The following is a 20,309-nucleotide window of genomic DNA, read 5'->3' as shown; positions in this document are numbered from 1 at the left end:
TTACCAACAAAATTTTGACCAACAAATTTTTTTTTAATGTTTACCAACAAATTTTTTTTTTAATTATTTGTATCCTAAAATTCAAGTATTTGCACAAAATACAAAATTTTTATTCACCCAAAAATTTTTGAAAAAGCATATTTTATCCTAAAAAATTAAAAGAAAACTTGAAATGCCAAAAATAACCGAAGATATTTTACTATAAACATTCTATGCCAAAATCTTTCGGGATTGAATAAATCTCAAAATCATTCAATTTTCTCAAAACTTTTTCAGTTTTCTTTTTATTATGCTAAACTTCTTTTAAAATTTTTTCAGCTTACTTCTTATTACACTAATTTTTTTTAATATTTTTTTCAGTTTAAATGTTATTATTATACTTATACTTATTAACAAAAAATTGCTCCCAAAAAATGTATACCAAATTTTCCCCCCGTCATATTTTATCCACTCAAAATTTACAAGAATATTTTAAGTACCTCAAAGTTGTTACTTTAAGTAGTTATTCAATGAATCCAAACAATTTTAAAATACCACTTATTTTCTTTTTGCGAAAACTCACGTGGCAAGAAGATAAATATTGGAAAAATCAATTAACTATTGAGGCAACAATTGTTTGGTACAAAATTTTTTGTTTTGGAAGCCTATTTTTACGTTCTAGATAGAGAAAAGAAGGTTGCCTTTCTTCACGATTCTTTCTTCAGTCACGATTTTAAATTCACTAAAACCACACTAGTCCAGCATTGATGCATCTCTCTACTGGGTTCTTATGCACGGTAGCTATTCGTCTGACGCTGCTATCGGCACTGCGACTTCACTCAATTTGTGTTCATAATTTCTGGAACAAACTTTTTTTGGTCTGAAGAGACATTTATGTACAAATATTAATTGATTAGAATTATTTTGGAATATTTTAATTTTTTTTTTTTGTTGTTCGGTTTTTTGCTTGCTTTAAAGAACCAACAAACAGAAACTATAAAAATATATTGCAATAAATAATCGCCTAATTTGGAATTTTTTTTTGCTTTTAATATTTTATTATCTTCTAGACTAACAGTGCGCCCAAGTGGTGTACAATCACACTTAGCTGTGCTTATGTGTGTGTAGCTCCACAAATTGCACACTGTTCTTAGTCAACGAGGAAACCACAATTCGCTTAGCAACGAGCCTCTGAAGGTGCCTTATTGTCTAAGTGTCTACATCGGCTAATCGTCACAGTTCGTATCAATGTCAGCAGGCGATAGAATGCGGTATTCGTCTTTCGATGAAATATATACAAGGTGGCACAAAATTAATTATCTGTTTTTGAGTAAACAAAATAAACTGTTTTTGTTTTTGAATAACTTTTATACTAAATAAAAAAAAATTATTTTTGAATGATTGGAATCTTTATTTTTTACTAAATAAAAACAAATATTTGGAATGATAGGAATCTTTATTTTGACATCTTCGTAATCCATTGCTTGGCTGTTTGTATACGATGCCATTAGCAAAAATTGTAAATCTTTCGATAGGGTCATTAATTTTGCGCCACTTCTATAAAGAACAACAATTCACTGATTCAAAACAGATTTTTCTTCTTTTCAATATTTTATTAATTACTATAATTTTTTTCGATGGGGTGATTAATTTTGCACACCTTTAATAAAGAAAAAAATTCGCTGATTCAAAACTAATTTTTTTTCGTTTCAATATTTTACTACGATGATATTTTTTCTGAAGGGTGATTAAGTTTGTGCCACCTTAATAAAGAAAAAAATTCACTGATTCAAAACTAATTTTTTTCTTTTGAATATTTTATTACTATAATTTCGTTCCCCGATAGGGGGACTAATTTGCGCCACCTTTATAAACTACAAAAAATTGACTGATTCAAATTAATAATAATTATAAATATAAATTATAATTTTTTTCGATGGGGTGATTAATTTTGCACACCTTTAATAAAGAAAAAAATTCGCTGATTCAAAACTGATTGTTTTTTCGTTTCAATATTTTATAGCGATAGGGTGATTAAGTTTGCGCCACCTTAATAAAGAAAAAAATTCACTGATTCAAGACTAATTTCTTTCATTTCAATATTTTATTACTATAATTTTTTTTGTGAAGGGCGATTAATTTTGTGCCACTTTTATAAAAAAAAATACTGATTCAAGCTAATTTTTTTTTAATATTTTATTATTTCCGATAGGGTGATTAATTTTGCGCCACCTTAATAAAAAAAATCACTGATTCAAGCTAATTTTTTTTAGTATTTTATTACTATAATTATTTTTCCACGAGGGGTGAGTAATTTTGCGCCATCTTTATAAAGGAAAAAAATCACTGATTATTAATTTTTTTAAGTATTTTATTACGTACTATAATCTTTATTTTCCGATAGAATGATTAATTGTACGCCACCTTGTTCATATATACCTACCTAGTACAAATTTTGATGCATTGCGATTTAGCTTACTACTTTGGGTCTGAGAATCATACTTCGATGCGGGAAAAAACCTAACAAGGGCTCGTGCCTGGCTTCAAATAGAAAATGCAGCAGTTTTTCTCTGAAAAAATGAACTCAGCAAAAGTTCGCTAAATTTGTAAAGATCACAAAAGAATTACGGCCTTTGAGAGCAAAAATAAATTTCTCGAATTCAGTGAGAAACAATCCAGCTGGGTAATGATTTCTACAAAATCACTTATATGTACGAATTATGGCTATCCAAAGTCTATATGAAGCACACTCCAAAAAGTTTCGTACTTCCAATGAAGTCACATTAGAAATTTATGATGCGAAACCCGTCATCAATAAAAGCTTTTATAGGTGGCTAAAACTGAAACAAAACTACGTACCAATTTATTGCCCTATTTGAGTTTGTGTTTTGTTTTTTTTTTGTTTTTTTTTTTTGGTTTCGTGGTTTTTTCCAATTTGTTTTTTCACCTATTAAGCAAAGTGAGTAGATAGCGAATGCTTGTTTTTTTATAGCGTTTTTATGACTGTATCAAAGTGGTTTTCTAAATTAAACTAATAAATGTCGAAAATATGCACACATATGAATACACATACAAACATAAAACATTTTGTTACGTATGAAATGCAAAATACCTGTGCATAACTTAGAAATTATTACCTACACATACGCATGCAGAGTTAGCGAGTTTATCGCTTTTGTGCAAAAAAATAAGCACTGGTCCACATGCACTAAAAGCTTACCGATTAGGCAGCAAGCCAGTTCAGTGATTTTCAAATTATATTGAACATTTAGGGATAACGACAAAGTAATTTTTAAATTGCTACAAAATATTTACTTTGTTTGCCAATAATTTGTAGTCAACTTAGGAAAGATCAATGCATAAATAAAGCTTGAGTAAAGGCGATTACAATGAATTTTTATGCCCGAAAGTACTACGTGGGCAGGTGGAAAAGTTCGCGGAACGGAAAGGAAGGGGTGTGCAATTAAATGTAAAAGATATTTTTATTTTTAGAAAAATACGGTGCTCACATCTTCTGTGAAGTTTTCTTATACCACGAAACAAAATTATTTGTCTAGACCTTCAAAAATGGCAGACCTACCGATTTCACTTAATCAATGTTGGCGAGTTTTTTTCTTGAAGCTGTTTTTTCGCTTTTAATATTAAATAATAATTTGAAGAAGCTAAATCTGTACTAGGGAGAGCATAAATATCCAGTAAGTAAAATACCCAGTAAGAAAATAAATGCCGGTAAAGTTCGGTTTCTTTGATCCTCACACTCTACTTCTCCTATCCTTATAAAAATATGGAAATACTCTTAACGACATCAATCTCGCTTTTTGCACTTCATGAAAAATAAGGAAATGCCTTTTACACACACACTTCAACCTCTCAGATGCTAAATCTCAAGCTGCTCAATACAAAGATACAATACAAGAACAATTAAAAGGTGGCGCAAAATTAATCACTCAATTTTGTTTTCGAATAACTTTTTTACCAAATAAAAAAAATTGATTTTGAGTGATGAAAATTTTCCCACTCTATCGGTAAATTTTCATCACTCAAAAAAAATTTTGCTAAACTGATTTTAATCAAACTCTTCAACACGCATCTCACATTCTTCTCACATTACAGAGCGAATTTATAAGGCAGACCACAAAAGATGCCACAAAAATTCTAAAATTTCCACTGGAGTTTTACGACTTTTAAATGTCGAATCAGTTTCATTATCTTTGCTATTTGCCGCGCTATTTTTTGCACGCTGTGGACAATACTCATACGTCCATCAGCCATGATCAACCGCTCATCAGTCACATGTCCACGTATTTGTGAGTGTAGGTGTTTGAATTGCTTAAAAGAAAAGCAACAAAAATCTGAAAATTAATATAGAGATGAAAATTAATTTTGAAACAAAAATTAGCTCGCATAGTTGCGAAAAAATTTCAAGTAATCTTCGCGAAGAGAAATTGTGCATGAAAATCATGTTGTTGATGGAAAGGAGCGCAGCCAGCAAATTAATTCAAATATGTTTGCCATGAGAGTCGCAGTGGGAAGGGCGGAAACTTTAAGTTGTAAGCAATTTTAATAACTTCTAGAAATATGATTTGCATTTTTGTAGGCAAGTGCTTCATTTGTATGCCTGCTTCACGCACGAGATGGTGCAAATATCATTATTGCTAGAGCAAAGCAGGAATGGACTGTCGGAAGTATAATATATTGAACAAGGCGTTGAGATGTGTGGAACAAAGAAAAGTGTTTATAAAAAACAAGTAAACTATTTTATCTTTTTTTTTATTTTTGAGAAACACAGATATAACAAACTTGTAGTGATACATAAAATATGATGCCCAACTTAAAAGTTTGTTCAACTGGCTGTAATAAAATTGCATGGAAAATATTAAAAAAATTACAATCATTCCCACAATTACTTGCAAAATACTATTATTAAATAATAAAAATTCTCGTTCAAAATGCTGCAAACCTCATTGTTCCATTTAAAATATAGATATGCATGTGTGTACGTATCGCCTGCCCCCAATTCACGTTGACAACCTGTCAAATCAACTTTGACTTCATCTGACACTCGTCAGTTAATTAGTCAGCTGACAACTGCGTTCACGTTCACGTTACTTTAAATAATTTCCTCTCAACATTTTTTTGGCCGCGAATAAATTTCACTTAAAAAAAAATAATATAAATTGCAAATTTTCGCATACAAAAGTTCATAAATATTTCATTTGAAATATTTTCCTACTAATTTATAGGAGATTTAATTGTAAGCGGGTATTAGTGACAAGCGTCAGTTGGCTGAGTGAGTGCTTCGCTGACAGTTTGTAGGGATATGCGTGTAAATACCCATACAAACGGGTATGTAGATAAAGAAAAATAAAGCCAATGTACTAATAAATAATAGAATTAATTCTAGACATTCTTGAGAAAATTTTAAAAGCAACCAAAAAAAAAAAACACAATAAAATTTGGGATGTGCGAATTTTATTTTAGGTGCATAAAAAAGATTTATAAATATAAGTAAATGAATCATAAGAGTTGTCTACAAATTCTAAAGTACGAAAATAAATTTGTTCTGTAATATAAGGTTGTCAAAAAAGTCTTGCGGTATTTTTATTGAATTTTCAATTGTTCATAAAATTGGTTATAATAATGCGATTTAAGTCAAATATGCGCCGTTTTGTTCGATGACGAGTTCCCAACGAGATGCCAACTTCATAATGCCCCTCTTATAGAAGCTCGCTTCCCTATTGTCAAAAAACTCGGAGAGCCAATTTTCACAGGACTCTCTTGTGGACAACTTCCGACTACCAGTCACCATCGCCAGTCACCATCTGCTTCAAAAACGGGCCGATTTTGTTGCGATTCAGAAGCGATTCGCATGCATCCATACGGGCAATAATGTTTTTTTGCGTCAAGTCGTGTGGCACCCATACATCGAGCTTCTTTTTGAATCCAAGCTTCTTCAAATGGTTTATAACGGTTTGATGACTCATGCCCAGCTCTTGGCCAATGCTACGGCTGCTACTATGCCGGTCTCTTTCGATCAATTCAGCGATTTTATCGCAATTTTTGACGACAGGCCTTCCGGACCGTGGCGCATCTTCGATCACCTCTGCACCAGAACGAAAACGTTGAAACCATCGTTGTGCGGTGGAAATGGAAACTGTATCGGGTCCATAAACTGCACAAATTTTATTGGCAGCATGAGATGCATTTTTGCCTTTATCGTAGTAGTACTGTAAAATATGCCGTATTTTCTCTTTATTTTGCTCCATGTTTGCGACGCTATAACTCACGAACGACTAAAAGCAAACAACAATTAATCAAACACGTGTTAGCACGTGAAAAGAGCTTTCCAAAAAGCTCTAGCGTGAACCGATGCGACGAATACAACTAGAACTACGCGCTTGCAAAGACAAGCTTACGGAAATACCGCAAGACTTTTTTGACAACCTTATATAATACAAGGTGGCGCAAAATTAATCATTCAATTTTTTAGTTTTTTTTCTTGATAACTATTTTACTAAGGGTAAGCAATAAAAAAAACAGAATTCAAGGGTAAGAAATTTTTTTGTAATACTACAATATATAAGGTGGCACAAAATTAATCATCAATTTTTTTTATTTTTTGTTTTTTGTGAATAACCAGTTTACTAAAAAAAAAGAATTTTTTGAATGATGGAAATCCTTATTTTGAGTTTTTTTAGTTTAAAAATTATAAATTTTTCGATAGAATGATTAGTTTTGCGACACCTTGTATAAAAAGCGCTTGAAGAATCCGAGATAAAAAAAATAAAAAAAAAATATGAAACAAAAATTTTAATTTTAGTCGCACCTAACTACCTGAATGCAGCTTTCGAAATCGACCTAAATTTTATTTATGGCCCAATAGCCGACATTTCGTCCCTAAAAGCCTTTGGTGTCTTACTAGTAATATTTTCTAGTTTATTGTTCCTTGACTTCTGAAATGAATAAGTCAATAAAACACAATGAAACCTTAAGTCAAAAATAAACGCATGCCTGACATTAATTTTCATATGGAGAAAATACGCAACATCGTTAAGAAAAAAATTGTACAAAATCAGCGGCATTTTTTAGCAACTTCAAACTTGCTCTTTACTTATTTTTATATTAATTTATATTTTTTCATATATTTAAATTTATTCATACTAAAGTTTTATAAGCCATAAAACTGCTTATGAAAAAATTTTCTGGAAATTGTAATTAAAATCCGCGAAATCAGGAAAAGAAGTTTTCTAATTTTTTATACAATTCAAAAAATGGACTTATATGATTTTTGTTAGGCATTTCGCTATAATTTTATACAAAAATAATAAATATTAAGAAAAAAAGAGGAAGCTAGTCAAAGCCTCAAAAAAAATTGTCTTAAAATTATTTTCCAAATGACCAATTTTTTCTTGTAATTCAAATAATTTGTTGAGTTGTATTTCAAACATTTCGGTTTTTTCCTAATAAAAGTCTTTTGTATTTGCTTCAAATTTTTAACTAATTCATTTAATTTTTGCTTACTTATTTTAATTAACATTTTATTTTCTTTGGATTGGCTTGTCTATTTCAATTTAATTAATAAAATTTTGTAGTATTTACAGAATTTATTTTGCTCTTCGTTTTATATTTGATTAACTTTTTTAGTCTTTAAAGAATTTATTTTCAGTTTGTTTTTTATTTAATGAAATTTTAATTAACTTTTTTAGTCTTTAAATAATTTATTTTGCTTTTCGTTTTTAATTTAATCAAATTTTGATTCAATATTTTAGTCTTTAAATAATTAATTTTGCTTTTAGTTTTTTATTTAATTTAATTTTAATAAAATTTTTTAGGCTTTAAATAATTTATTTTACTATTTGTTTTTATTTTAATAAAATTTTGATTAAATTTATTAGTCTCTAATTACTTTAGTCGTTTTTCCTTTTAAAAATTGTACAATAATTTAATTTTTTAGCCTTAAAATAATTTATTTTGCTTTTAGTTTTTTATTTAATCAAATTTTAATTAAATTTCTTAGTCTTTAAATAATTTATTTTGCTTTTCGTTTTTTATTTTAATGAAATTTAAATTCACTTTTTTAGTCTTTAAATAATTTAGTTTGCTTTTTGTTTTTAATTTAATAAAATTTTAATTAAATTTATTAACAAAATTTTTTTAAATTAAATTAAATTTTTTAAATCAAATTTTATTATGTTTCTTCTTTCTTCTAGGCTTCACCTGAATTTTTTATTTCCTTTCAAAACCGACTTTCGAAATTTCCATCAGCCACTGCAACTGTTTTTCAATGCAAAATGACCTATCCGTCGCTGATTTCCATAAACACTCAAAACAAAAAGAAAGCACCGCGCACTTTTGAGGTTCTTTAATTTATGCAGACCGACACCGGCCGACCAGCATTTAAATACTGACGTCAGTAGCACACCTGGCGTGGAAATAATACAAACTTTTGCCCAAAAAGTAAGGAAACTCTAAATGAAAGTACATAAATTCTGTGTTTGTTTGTGTGTGTGGCTAAGGAAAAGTGCGTTAAAGTTGTTGTAGCGTCGAGTAGCCTATCGAGGGAAAAATTGGCAAATCACTCGAGTAGGAGAAACACCTTTCACCAGCCCGGGCAAAGAACGCAGCGAAATGACATTGACTTTCCTTGACTTGCCACTGTTTGGTTGATGGCTATGTTGATTGGTGGTAACTTCCCACTGCAATTACTTAATTTTCTATTAGCTAATGCATTCCTTGAGGTTAACATGCAGCTCACTTCCTTACTTGACCCTTCACTCTCCCTGCATACAGACGCTTCTTGTTGTTCTTTGCACTTTTTACTTTATTCAGAAAACTAAACTCATATTTCTCGACAAAATTGCGGAAAGTGACAGGTAGTGCGACATTTCGTCTTCATTAAATTTAAATTTTTTTGTTTTTGCTCTTCTTGTTTTTGTTGTGGCTTTTTGTTTTCGCAAAAGCTCCTACATTGTCGCATGAATAGTTGCCATTCCTTGATTTACGTGTAATTTATTTTTAAATTGACAAATGTTCACGGCTATTGTTGTTGTTGTTGTTGCTACCGCTGTTGTTTATGTGTAGCAAGTTGTCGCCCGGGGTCATTGGCACCGTTGTACCTACATTAATTGAATTGAAATACGATACAAAATGACAGAAAAAACACGCGTAAATGGAGTAAAATACAGAATACGGCGAAACAATAAAAAATACGAAAAAACACGCAAGAAAAAACTGACGACGGAACGCAATAAAAGACAAAAGGAAAATCAATTGAAATGTAATGCTTAAATACCTATTTGTAATACACAAATAAATACGTGTGTGTATGTGTGTACATACTTTGTGCGTGCTTCTGTTCGCTATGCTTGTTGTTTTTGTTGTATTCACTGCCCCACTTGTAGGCTTCATTTTGGCGACAAATTGCCACGAGTGCTTGAAGAGCTGCCAGCTTAATGGGACAAACGTGGGCCCGCGCAACGCCGCTACCACTCGAACTCATCAGCCTAACGAAAACCACAAAAAAAAAACCAAAAAACAAAAATAGCCTAAAACCTCGAAATTACTTTAAACGCCGCACGTCATTAAAAACATTCCTCCAACTGCTCCAGTCACCACTCAAACTGTTCGTGTACTATTCAAGCTGGAGTACTTAAAATGTCCACTTTCATCCTTTTCACTTTATTCGCTCATAAATTTTGCATTGCATGTCAATTCTACTCTCCGCTCCCCCTATTCTTTATTTATGGTAGCCTCACGAATTAATCAAAATAAACTTATTTAAACAAATGTATCGATAAATATTGGAAAAATGTATTGTTTTTATTTGCATGCCGAGCAATTAAGCTTCAATTACCCACACAAGACAAGAGTGGAATTGCTGGTGGGGGAATAGGTACCAGGAAGCAGAGTCACGACGCCGCAACAACAAAAGTATCCATCAGGGTACAAGCGCACTGCCATTCTTCATTTGTGGGTGCCACAGTGGCGACAAATTGTTTTGTTGTTGCCTACACGCGGTGACAATTTAATGGACATGTTTCCATGTATCCGCACGCAACCGTTAAAAAGCACTTGAATTAGTTTCCTTATTTTTTGTGGGCATTTGAGGGTTGCGTGGCTTAATTCCGCGCGGCTTACTTGGGTGCAAATGACTTTTAAAGTGTTTGTTGGTGTCTTCATTTAATAAATTACTCTTGTTAAGTTTATTACGCTTTTAGGGAGCGAGCGCAAAGCTTGGGCTAAGTGGCTGATTTATATATTTATTAACTATTAAAGAGGCTATAGATCACTACCACCTCTTATGTAGTCACTTACGCTTGGCTTCTTCCGCCTATGCCTGAAGTCTTTTAACACATTTCGACATTTCCTAGAACCTTTTATTCCATATTGAATTAATGCTTGAGTCACACCACCCACATAGGTGGGCAAGTCTTCATCCAGCGAGAGTGCGGCAACCACAGAGAATGGCTGCTGGCGTTGCGGTAGTTGAGCTGGCGAAACTGACGGCCACTTGTGTCTGAGAGATGCAATTCATTGGGATGACAGCGGAGATGATCAATGAAAGTTCGCAGATCAGATCCTCTCTGTCTGAAGTAAGAAATATATTTGAAATCTCCTTTGAGTGGGCCATAAACCATACACAGATCCTCTCTGTCCGAAGTAAGAGATATTTTTGAAATATCCTTTAACTGGACGATAAACCGTTCGCAGATCATCTCTGCCCGAAGTAAGAAATACATTTCAAATCTACTTTAAGGCGTATCAGATGGATACCGCTATATCTGCGCTTTATTAAGCTCACAGAAGGGTTGCGGTCTATGGTATACTACTACCGGTACTACTCCTGCTACTGCTCTGGTATCCAGCCCAATAAAGCTGAATTCTATATTGCTTCCCAGCGTACTTAGAACTACCCTCCAAATTTGGATGTTACGAAACGGACTAGGAATGCAAAGCAAAAGATTTTAAGCAATTTGCCGCAAAAAAATGGGAAATTTGCGTGAACGAAAACAATTTTAAATAAAACGTATCTGAGTTTAATTTAATCTACTCTCAGACATGAGCGAATACTTAGATAGTTTCATAGAGCCATAGTGCACTGCGACCTCTGATGTGCGAGTCTATAATTGAAGACTTCTAATGAATTTAGGCGCTTCCTCAGGCTTTTTGCTCCATATCAGCAATGCATTTACAGTTAAGCCGCCTACGTAAGCGCGTATTTTTGTTGCGAGAGCTGCACATTCGCAGAGGTTTCAACGCACATCTCACAAAAGCGACACAAGCTTATTTCTAGGTAGGTAGGTAGGTAAAATGGTTGAAGTGCCAGCCTGGCACTCCTCAAGTAGCACTGGCTGGCGAAGAAAGGAGCACTCAGTGACCTTAATCGTCTAGCTGCCAAACCCGGAAATTTACAGAGAGAGTGCTCAACAGCCTCCTTCTCTGAAAGGTCCCCATGGTACTCGTAAATGGTAACCCTAGCTTTTCTGTATGAGTGCCGGTCATCCAGTTGCCCGTAAACACAGCTTCGAATTTGGAAATTGAATGGCGAAGAGTCCAAAGAACTTTCTGAGTCCTTCGTATATTATACTGGGGCCAAAGGGATTTCGAAATAGCACATACAGAAATGGAGCTCCATCCTTTCTGCACTTTGCTGAGCTTGTTTCTACTATCACTGAATTTCTGAAACTATAACGAAGACTACAAAGCCCTGTGTAGAATCAACTGAGAGTTCGTAGATCCTTTTTATCCAGATTTAGAAGCCTACTTGGCGCTCTTCTGGTAGGACTCCATTAGATTTGGTGGATTTGCGTATTTTTCGCGCAGTGCAGTGAAATATTTTTGGGTCCAAGAGGTCTTTAATTGCCTCGCTGTGTAACCAAGAAGCTGTTTAGACTCATAAGTACTGATAGAAGACCGGTGAGAATAGAAAAAGTGTGTAAAAGGAAATTAAATAATAGGAAGATTTTGAGAAACTTCATTAGGGAATATTTTAAATAAAGCGACTAATATAACTCAATTCAATGGATGCCAACTGAACGCTATTTAATGCAATAACGAACGGATTTGTGCGTGACTAACCATCGTTAGAGCTCGGACTCGACACCTACTGTGGGTCTGCTGAGACACCAAATGAGAGAAAAGGTCTTCCCTAAGTGAGGTCGCCCCCTCGGTAGGCAATGTCAAAACTTCCAGTGCATTTCTGCCATGTAAGAGCTTCTAACAAAAACAAACAAACTGCTTTCGAAGACGCACCCGACAAATTAGAGGCAAACTACTAAATAAAGTTTGACTTTTTTTGTCGTTTTTTCGTCAACGTCAATTCCTTTTAACACTTTTTTGCACAAAACCAGGTTTGAAGAAGAACACAAAACATGTTCTTTAAAAAGTAATTCCCTTAAATAAAAATAAATTCAAAATTTATGTTTTTTGTTAGGTTTTAAAATTCACTTTAGTTAATCACTTCGGTTATTTTCGTTAGATATTCAGAGAATTTATGATCTGAAATTAATCATAAATATTTGTATTATATTTACGAAGTGTGGCTATTAATAAACGAGACAGGCGCTGCCCGAAAATTGATATTCGCTTTAATTTTCTGAAATTTCTGAAAACTAGATCGAGATATCTTAACTAACTTTTTTTACTTTTAACTAACTTTTTTTATTAAAACGAAGAAGACAAGAAATAACAGTTCGTTGTTTATGGCCAACAGTAAAGGCAGTAAATTTGAATATATTAGACTTTTAAATAGAAACTAAAATTATAATTAAAAAACGAAATTTATCTCCAACGCCTTTTGTCAAGCTGCGAAGATGCGAGTATAAATAAAATTTGTGAATTCATTAACTAAACAGCAGAGTTGCGATAAATCCAGTAGCTTTTTGTTTGCTCACATTTTTATAATTTTTTTTTTATGAAACGAAAAACCAGTTAACACTAAATGTTCTACGCTACAGTCCATTTGACCCACATTTCATTGCCCACTTGATTTCATTTCGAAACTCAACGCCTTTGCATTCTGCTCCAGTCACTTTTGGAAAAAAGGAAAAAAAGCGAGCATAACCTTGATTTTGCTACCTTTCTTGCAAAAAAACAAAAAAGAATAATAAAAAAGTATGTAATTTGAAAAGGATTGTTGATTTCCGACAGAAAATCCTTTCACTAATTTGTGGCATTTCTCGGTCAAACGGAAATTTTTAACAGCACCACCCCTTCAATGAAGTGAACAACGCCTCCCTCTTAAGGAAAAAAATGCATGACAGCACAAGCCAAGCGCAGAATGCCAGCCAGAGAATGCGACCGCCAGTTGAGCTTCCCGGTTTGAGTGGATGCCAGCTGCACTGCCACATTTTTCTATGTGTGTGCTTTCATTCTTCTTCTTATATACAGATGCGTATATTTGCATTTACTCATGCATACCTATGTGAGAGTATGCGAGCGCAATAACCCTAAATTATCAAATTAACCCAAGCATAAGCTTTGGAGTCAATTTGCCGCCGAACCAGTCAAAATAAACGAAAAATGCAACACGTACTTGTTTCCAGCTCAGCGCCTTTAGTACGAGCCAATAACCAAACAATAACAGGCAGTTAAACATGTAAAAGAAAAAAATCACAACAACAAAAAGATACTACTAAAAATCAAAAAGTCTTTGCCTGGACAACGGACTAATTATATTGGCTGCACAAATTTCCTCGTTTTGTTCACATTTAATTATAGTAATCGCTTCGAAATTGCCCAAAAATCGAGACAAATGAAATTGCGGAACAAACGCGCAAGTGGATGGATGGCAGCAGCAAAAATGCACACACATAAATGAAGCAGCAAGAAAAAGTTAAATGAATCCCTGTGCTTTGTCTACCTTCACTTACTGACCAACATTTTATGAACTGTAAATGTGCTGCGAAGAATGGCAAATACCCACATCCACCTATACATATACACGTGGCCACTTGTTCGTATGTGTGGCAAATATTTTAAAGGTGCACAACTAGAGGCGGTTTGGGTAGTCAGTCAGCTGTGAGCAGTCGGCCAATTGTGCATTGAAGTATTGTCGGAATGAATGACCGAACCGCTGCACAAATCACTGAGTGACTGGGCCGGGCGACACGCCACCGCCACCGCCGTCGCCACCCAGTGAATAACCGAACTTTGCGCAGCAACTAAGTGACGTAGTTACAAGCAATACTTTGTACGTACATATGTATTTATGTATGACTGGCAGCCAGTGCTAAACCTGTTTAACCTAAATTCCTGAAAAATTGTACAAAAAAAAAATTAAAAAAAAAAAGAAAAAATCGAAAACCCGAAATTAAAACTAATTTAAATGGAGTCAGTTCGTGGTGGCGGCGCGCCAAAGCGAAACGTGAATCGAACGATAATAAAATCGGAGCTGAAGTTGAGGGGGAACTGTAATAAAATTTCGAAAAAAAAAGCAAATTAGATTAGTTAAAATTAGTAAATAGCACTACAGAAAAAATTAACTAAGTGGTAGAGTTGAATTAATAAGGAATTAAAAAAAAAGTAAAAATTTATAAATAAATAAATCAAAGAACCACAGAAATAAATACCAAAAAATCACAAATTAACTAAAATAAACACAGAAAAAATAACTAAAAAATAAAATCAAACTACTAAGCAATTAAAAATTAAAGAATTAAAAAATAGAAAAAAAATTTAAATTTAAAAATAAATCAAATAATCACAGAAATAAATACCAAAAAACCCCAAATTAACGAAAATATACATTAAAAAATGCAAAATGAAGAAATGAAGAAATGATCTAAACAAACAAAATCGTATTAAGTCATTAAAGTCATGGCGTTTAAGTTTAGTTGCTGTGGCTGCGCATTACTGGATGAACGCCTCAGCTCGCTGAAATGAGCTTCATTTATTGACTGCTCGAACTCGTATGAATTGGCTGCTTAAACGATTTGAAAGCGTTCAAGCCGATAGGGGCAAGAAAAACAACGTGAGATGCAAATGAGCAAAAGAAATAATTAAAGACAAATAACATAAATCGGCGAATGTGGGCATTAGGATGGAACAAAAGAAAATTTTTTTCCTGGTGCTCGTCCTGAAATTTGTTCTAAGACGAAGAAAATGAGACACATATTTTTCATTTTTTTTTTTTTAATATTTACTTATTTTACTTTTAAATTCCATAAGAAAAATGCGCTTTTCCTTAAATTTGATATAAAATGTTTACGGATCGAAAATATTGAATATTTCTCCTTTAATTTTCCTTCACAAATGCCCAAAAACACTACGTACATACTATACTGTGCTTTATTTAAATAAAAACTCCAAACATTTAAAAAAAATGTTAAAAATAAAAAAAAAAATATTTGTCTTTTTGGCCAAAAACACCCCAAAACTTAAAAAAAAACATTAAAAAATTAACAAAATATATATTTGTTTTTTTTTTACGAAAAAGAACCCCAAAACTTACAAAAATGTTAAAAATTAAAAAAAAAATTGTTAATTTTTTTTAGTGTATTTTTTTGACGCTTGTGAGGTGTAGTTAAAACAAATTTAATTATTTATTTATTTTATAGGGAGCCTAAAACTCCCCAAAGTTAGAAAAAAGCTTGTCTTTTTTTATTTTTGGTGTCTTTCTTTTGACGTTTGTGAGAATCAGTTAAAAAAATTTAACTAATGTAAAAAATTAAAATAAAAAAATGTTGTCTTTTTTTCTATTTTTGGTGTTTTTTAACACTTGTGAGGACTAATAAAAAAAAATTTTACTTTTTATTTATTTAATTTATTTTATATGGACCCTACTTAATTTTGGGTTTTAAAAGTTGAAAAATAAAATGTATCTTTTTTTTTAGTTTTTTTTTGCATTTTTGAGGAGTAGTTAAAAAATTACCTATTTTTTATAGGGATCCTGAAAACCTCCAATATTATAAACAAAAAATTTTAATTAAAAAAATATTTATTTTATTTTTGGTAATTTTGTTTAGCATATTTTGACATTTTTGAGTAGTTGAAAAAAAAATAAAATTTTTTTACGGACCCTGCAAACCTCCTAAAATCAAAAAACGAATTTAAAATTAATACAAAAAATTATTTTTTCCTTTTATTTTTGGTAATTTTTTTTGTAATTTTTATTTTGGGCGTGACCCCCCAAAATTAAAAAAAAAAATATGTATTTGTCTTTTTTTGTTTCTGGTACATTTTTGAGGAGTAGTTAAAAAAATCTAACTAATTTTATAGGGACCCCGAAAAAACCCATAAAAAAACAATGTTCAATCAAAATGAAAATATTTGTTTATTTATTTATTTATTTTTTTTTGAATTTGTTTGGCGATTTTGAGTAGTTCCAAAAATTCAAATTATTGTATTTTTTATGGGGACCCTAAAAACACCTAAAAGTAAAAAAACAAGAATGCTAAAAATGTAATAAAATGATTTATAAAAATAAAAATATTTATCCTTTTGTAGAATTTATTATTTATTTGGCATTTGTGAAGACTGGTTAAACGAGAAAACGAAATAACACCGATCTATAAAGATTTTATACCAAATTTATGGAAAAGTATAAAATCTTTGGCAAAATACAAATTTTTTGGCAAAAGGTAGCATAAAAAAACAAAAAAAAAAATGTTTGAGTCATCCTAATTGTCATCGCTGTAGAAATAAAAATTTAAATATGAACAAATACAAATAAAAATAAAAATGAGTCTACTAATCAAAATCCTTATATTGACTGAAAAAGCAGAAAACAATGAAATAAGCAGGCAAAACCAAAGTTAAGAAAATCTTCAGAAAATGAGAAGCCACTCAAAAAGTCACCAGAAACCGACAAATTAAAGAAAAATGTCCATAGTTGTTGTTGTTGTTGCAGCAACAAAAACATTCCCCGTACATGTACGAAGAGTGCTGCTTGAGTTTCAATCCTTGGCCGGATATAAATCTGGGTCGTTCCGGAACCGACTAGTCTTAGCTACTGGTGCCTTTCGTAATGTAATACAATATACATAATAATATTTCTAATAAATAAATAAAATATCAAGGAAAAAACATCAATTTACTTCTCTCCTTCCCCTGACATGCATCCTCGAAACCACGTATTTTTTACTTTTGACATTTTCTCACTGAAAAACTATATTGAATTTATTAACTTAAAACATCAACTTTGTACTAACTTCAAGATTTCTTCTTCTTCTTAATTGACGCGATAACCGCTTACGCGATTTTAGCCGAGTTTGACAAAGCGCGCCAGTCGTTTCTTTCTCTTGCTAACCGGCGCCAACCAACGCAGAGGAGGCCTTCCTCTTCCTCTGCTACCACCACCAAGATTTACATTCTACATATCTATTTTCTCTCTCTTAATTAGATATGAATTTCACATCACGAAATTAACCTAAAAGGGAACTATTTTCTGTCAGCCATTTTTGACGAATTATTTCTGGCAACCCACGTCTATCAGCTGTTCATCAGCCTTGGAATTGGCAGTGCTTCCAAGTACTCAAACTAGTTCCTGGGCACGTTCTTACATAAAGTGAGAGAGTCTCGCATTCAGTTGTCTATCCCGAAAACTATGAGGACATTTATTTGTTTATTGGTTGAAAATTTCTTCGATAGTCTGAAAATACGACTCCCTTCACTTCACTCGATTTTTCCAGATAAAAGTAGCAATAAAAAAATATACAAAATTTATTCTCATTCAGCTGCTGCACATTGCCAACTCGTTCCATTCATAAATTACCATTAAATAGTATGCCATATATCTCCATTTATGTATGTGTGCATGATGGTGACTGCTTTTTACTGATTGCCTACGATTTTCCAACCTAACTCATATTTAATTTTTTCGTTTTATTTTTAAAAAAGGCGCATCTAATTATTAAAATTGATAACGATTTGAAATAGCCAAATTAAATTCGTTACTCATTTGGAAAGCGAATGACGGGTCGTTATTAATCGAATGAAGAGCAGAATGAAATCGAAAAACACTGGAACTGGTTCCAAATCAGATAAACTAAAATAACTAATTCATGTTGTTCAAAACTCAGACACCTCACCGATCTGCTATAGACAGCCTTTGCCGCTCGGAAAACCCCCGCTACTACAGCAACAACTACTAATAAATCGTCTCACATCACCAACTGCATATCTGCAATTGCATAATCAACATCCAATGTTGTTGTTCTTGTTTTTTTTTTTGTCAGAAAAAAATATCACATTTCCAACTAAAATAGTTGAACAAATAAGAGCTGCTGCCGCTACACATTTCATACCTAACTCGCTTTTGTTGCTGCTGGCTAGTTGCTGGTGGCTGTTGAAAACTAGTGGCTTTGTTGCTACTTTTTACTACAATTTTATGTGAATGTATGTGAAAAGGGCCGTTCACAGCTTCATTGTTCGCATATTTAGGTTATGTGTGCATATGTTAATTTGTCCAAATCGGCGTTCAACAAAAGCAAGGTTTACTTCGAAAAAAAAAAACTCGCTCGAAAAATGTTGCTAATACCAAGCCATAGCCATAGCCATTTTTGACAGCTATGTACATACATACACGCACACACAAACATATATATGCATACGCGTATAGGTATCTCCATATTTATTGGGGAAAATTTTTAAAAGTGATTTGTATGCAGTAGAAGTTACGCAGTGTCGAGATAATTGCCCAATGTTGGTTTAATTTGTTTCTAAGTCGAACAAAAAAGCTGTCAACTGTAAGCCGCAGTTGGGTGACGCTTTGAATTGGGCTGAGTAAGGGACGGAAAAATAAAGTAAAATGGGCGAAAATCAAAAATAACTCGAAATTTTAGAGCTTAAGATAATTGAAAAAAAAATTTTGAAGAAAAAAAATTTAATTCTTTTAGATTTTTTAAATTTTTTATATTGCATATTAGGATACCTCTATTAGATGAATCCTAAACCTCTTAAAAAAATGATTCGTGTTTCTACCGAAATCATACAATTTATCATATCTTAAGACATTCGCAAAAATACTTCAAAAAAATATTCCTTCATTCCACAAATGGAGGGTCCTGCAGATTTATGCCGCCTCCGACGGCAGATGGTTTTTTATGAGAAACTTTTTCATAGCAGAAATACACTCAGAGTTTTGTCATTGTCTGCCGAGAAGTGATCGCTATTAAAGAAAACTCCATACATAGTAGATGATGAGTTCCAGCTACCCCGAGAAACCCGCGTAACCTTTGGCACAACAACGTTCTGGATGCTGCAGCAGAATTGGCCCCGACATACTAAACATATGTCCAGCATGTGAAAGCACCCCGCACGACATTAATCACCTTTCTATAGGGTTTGATTGAAAAGTAATGAGCCTTCCTGCGCGGAGCGTCTACCCAGCGATCAACCGAATCGGCTGGTGGGGGAAAATGATCGTTGGACCTTCCCCTTCCACTAGAAACCGGTCCCAGTTCGCTGGCAACAGCGATGCAGTCAACATCGCTCCGCGCGTGAAAGCTGTTTTAAAAGTGTGTTAGGATTTTGCAGTGGCGATAATGCAGCAATCGTTGGAGCAACGTTAGTCAATCAAATTTTGCGTAAAGCTAAACAGTGTGTAGCTCCAGGAAACACTGTAAACGCGGCATTTTACAAAGAAGTGCTCCTTCGGCTGAAAAATCGCGTCGCCCGGGTTCGGCCCGACCTCGTCAACAATTGGACCCTTCATCACAACAATGCGCCGGCGCACATCGCCTTCCTCTGCACCTCTGCATTGGCCAAGATGGGGGTTCCGGTGCATCCCCACCCTCCCTACAGCCCAGATCTGTCCCCTCCGGACTTCTTCTTGTTCCCGCGCCTGAAAAGAAAGCTGAAGGGGAGGCGTTCCGACTCCATCGAGGCGATCCAAAAAACTGTGACAGCCGAATTGAACGCGATTCCGACGGATGAGTTTAAAAAATGTTTCCTGCAGTAGAAGGACCGCTACCAGCGGTGTATTGAAGCTCAAGGGTTCTATTTTGAAGAATATTAGTTGTATAAGCCAAAAGGTTTAATAAAACTGCTTAAAAAAAATAAGGCTCATTACTTTTCAATCAAACCCTGTACATACCCCATCAAACCCAATCATCTTACACGACTCTCCCACTGGACCAAACCTGTCGAAACAGCAAGTTTCCTGGACCTACCGGTAGATGAGCTAGACGAAGATGGACGGTGATCTACATTGCACTGACAGGGTTAACTATACTGCTGCAACAAAAACACCAAATCTTTTTACATCAATTTGTGTTTCGAGTAAAATTATTATTTATTTACTTTTTTTTTTTGGTAGAATTGTTTTTTTTTTTTTTTTGATTACAAGAAGAAACTAAATAATATCTATCCATAAAAATATAAATATGACT

General features: G+C 33.2%; 1 protein-coding gene across 5 annotated transcripts in view; it reads right to left on the bottom strand.

Annotated features, from left to right (window-relative positions):
- LOC128867813 (rho GTPase-activating protein gacZ-like) overlaps window positions 1–20,309 on the bottom strand; it is a 170,644-nt gene that overhangs the window by 101,017 nt on the left and 49,318 nt on the right. Inside the window, exon 2 of one of the 5 annotated variants that reach the window (XM_054109370.1) lies at window positions 9,319–14,388. The exons of the other annotated variants lie outside the window; for them this stretch is intronic. The gene's annotated coding sequence lies outside the window, so the exon portion shown is untranslated. The remainder of the gene's footprint in view (window positions 1–9,318; window positions 14,389–20,309) is intronic. 5 annotated transcript variants of the gene reach the window in all.

Source organism: Anastrepha ludens, chromosome 2 (assembly GCF_028408465.1).
Source record: "Anastrepha ludens isolate Willacy chromosome 2, idAnaLude1.1, whole genome shotgun sequence".
Lineage (NCBI taxonomy): Eukaryota > Metazoa > Arthropoda > Insecta > Diptera > Tephritidae > Anastrepha > Anastrepha ludens.
Note: the sequence above shows the minus strand (reverse complement) of the source record. Positions and strands in the feature narration are given on the sequence as shown.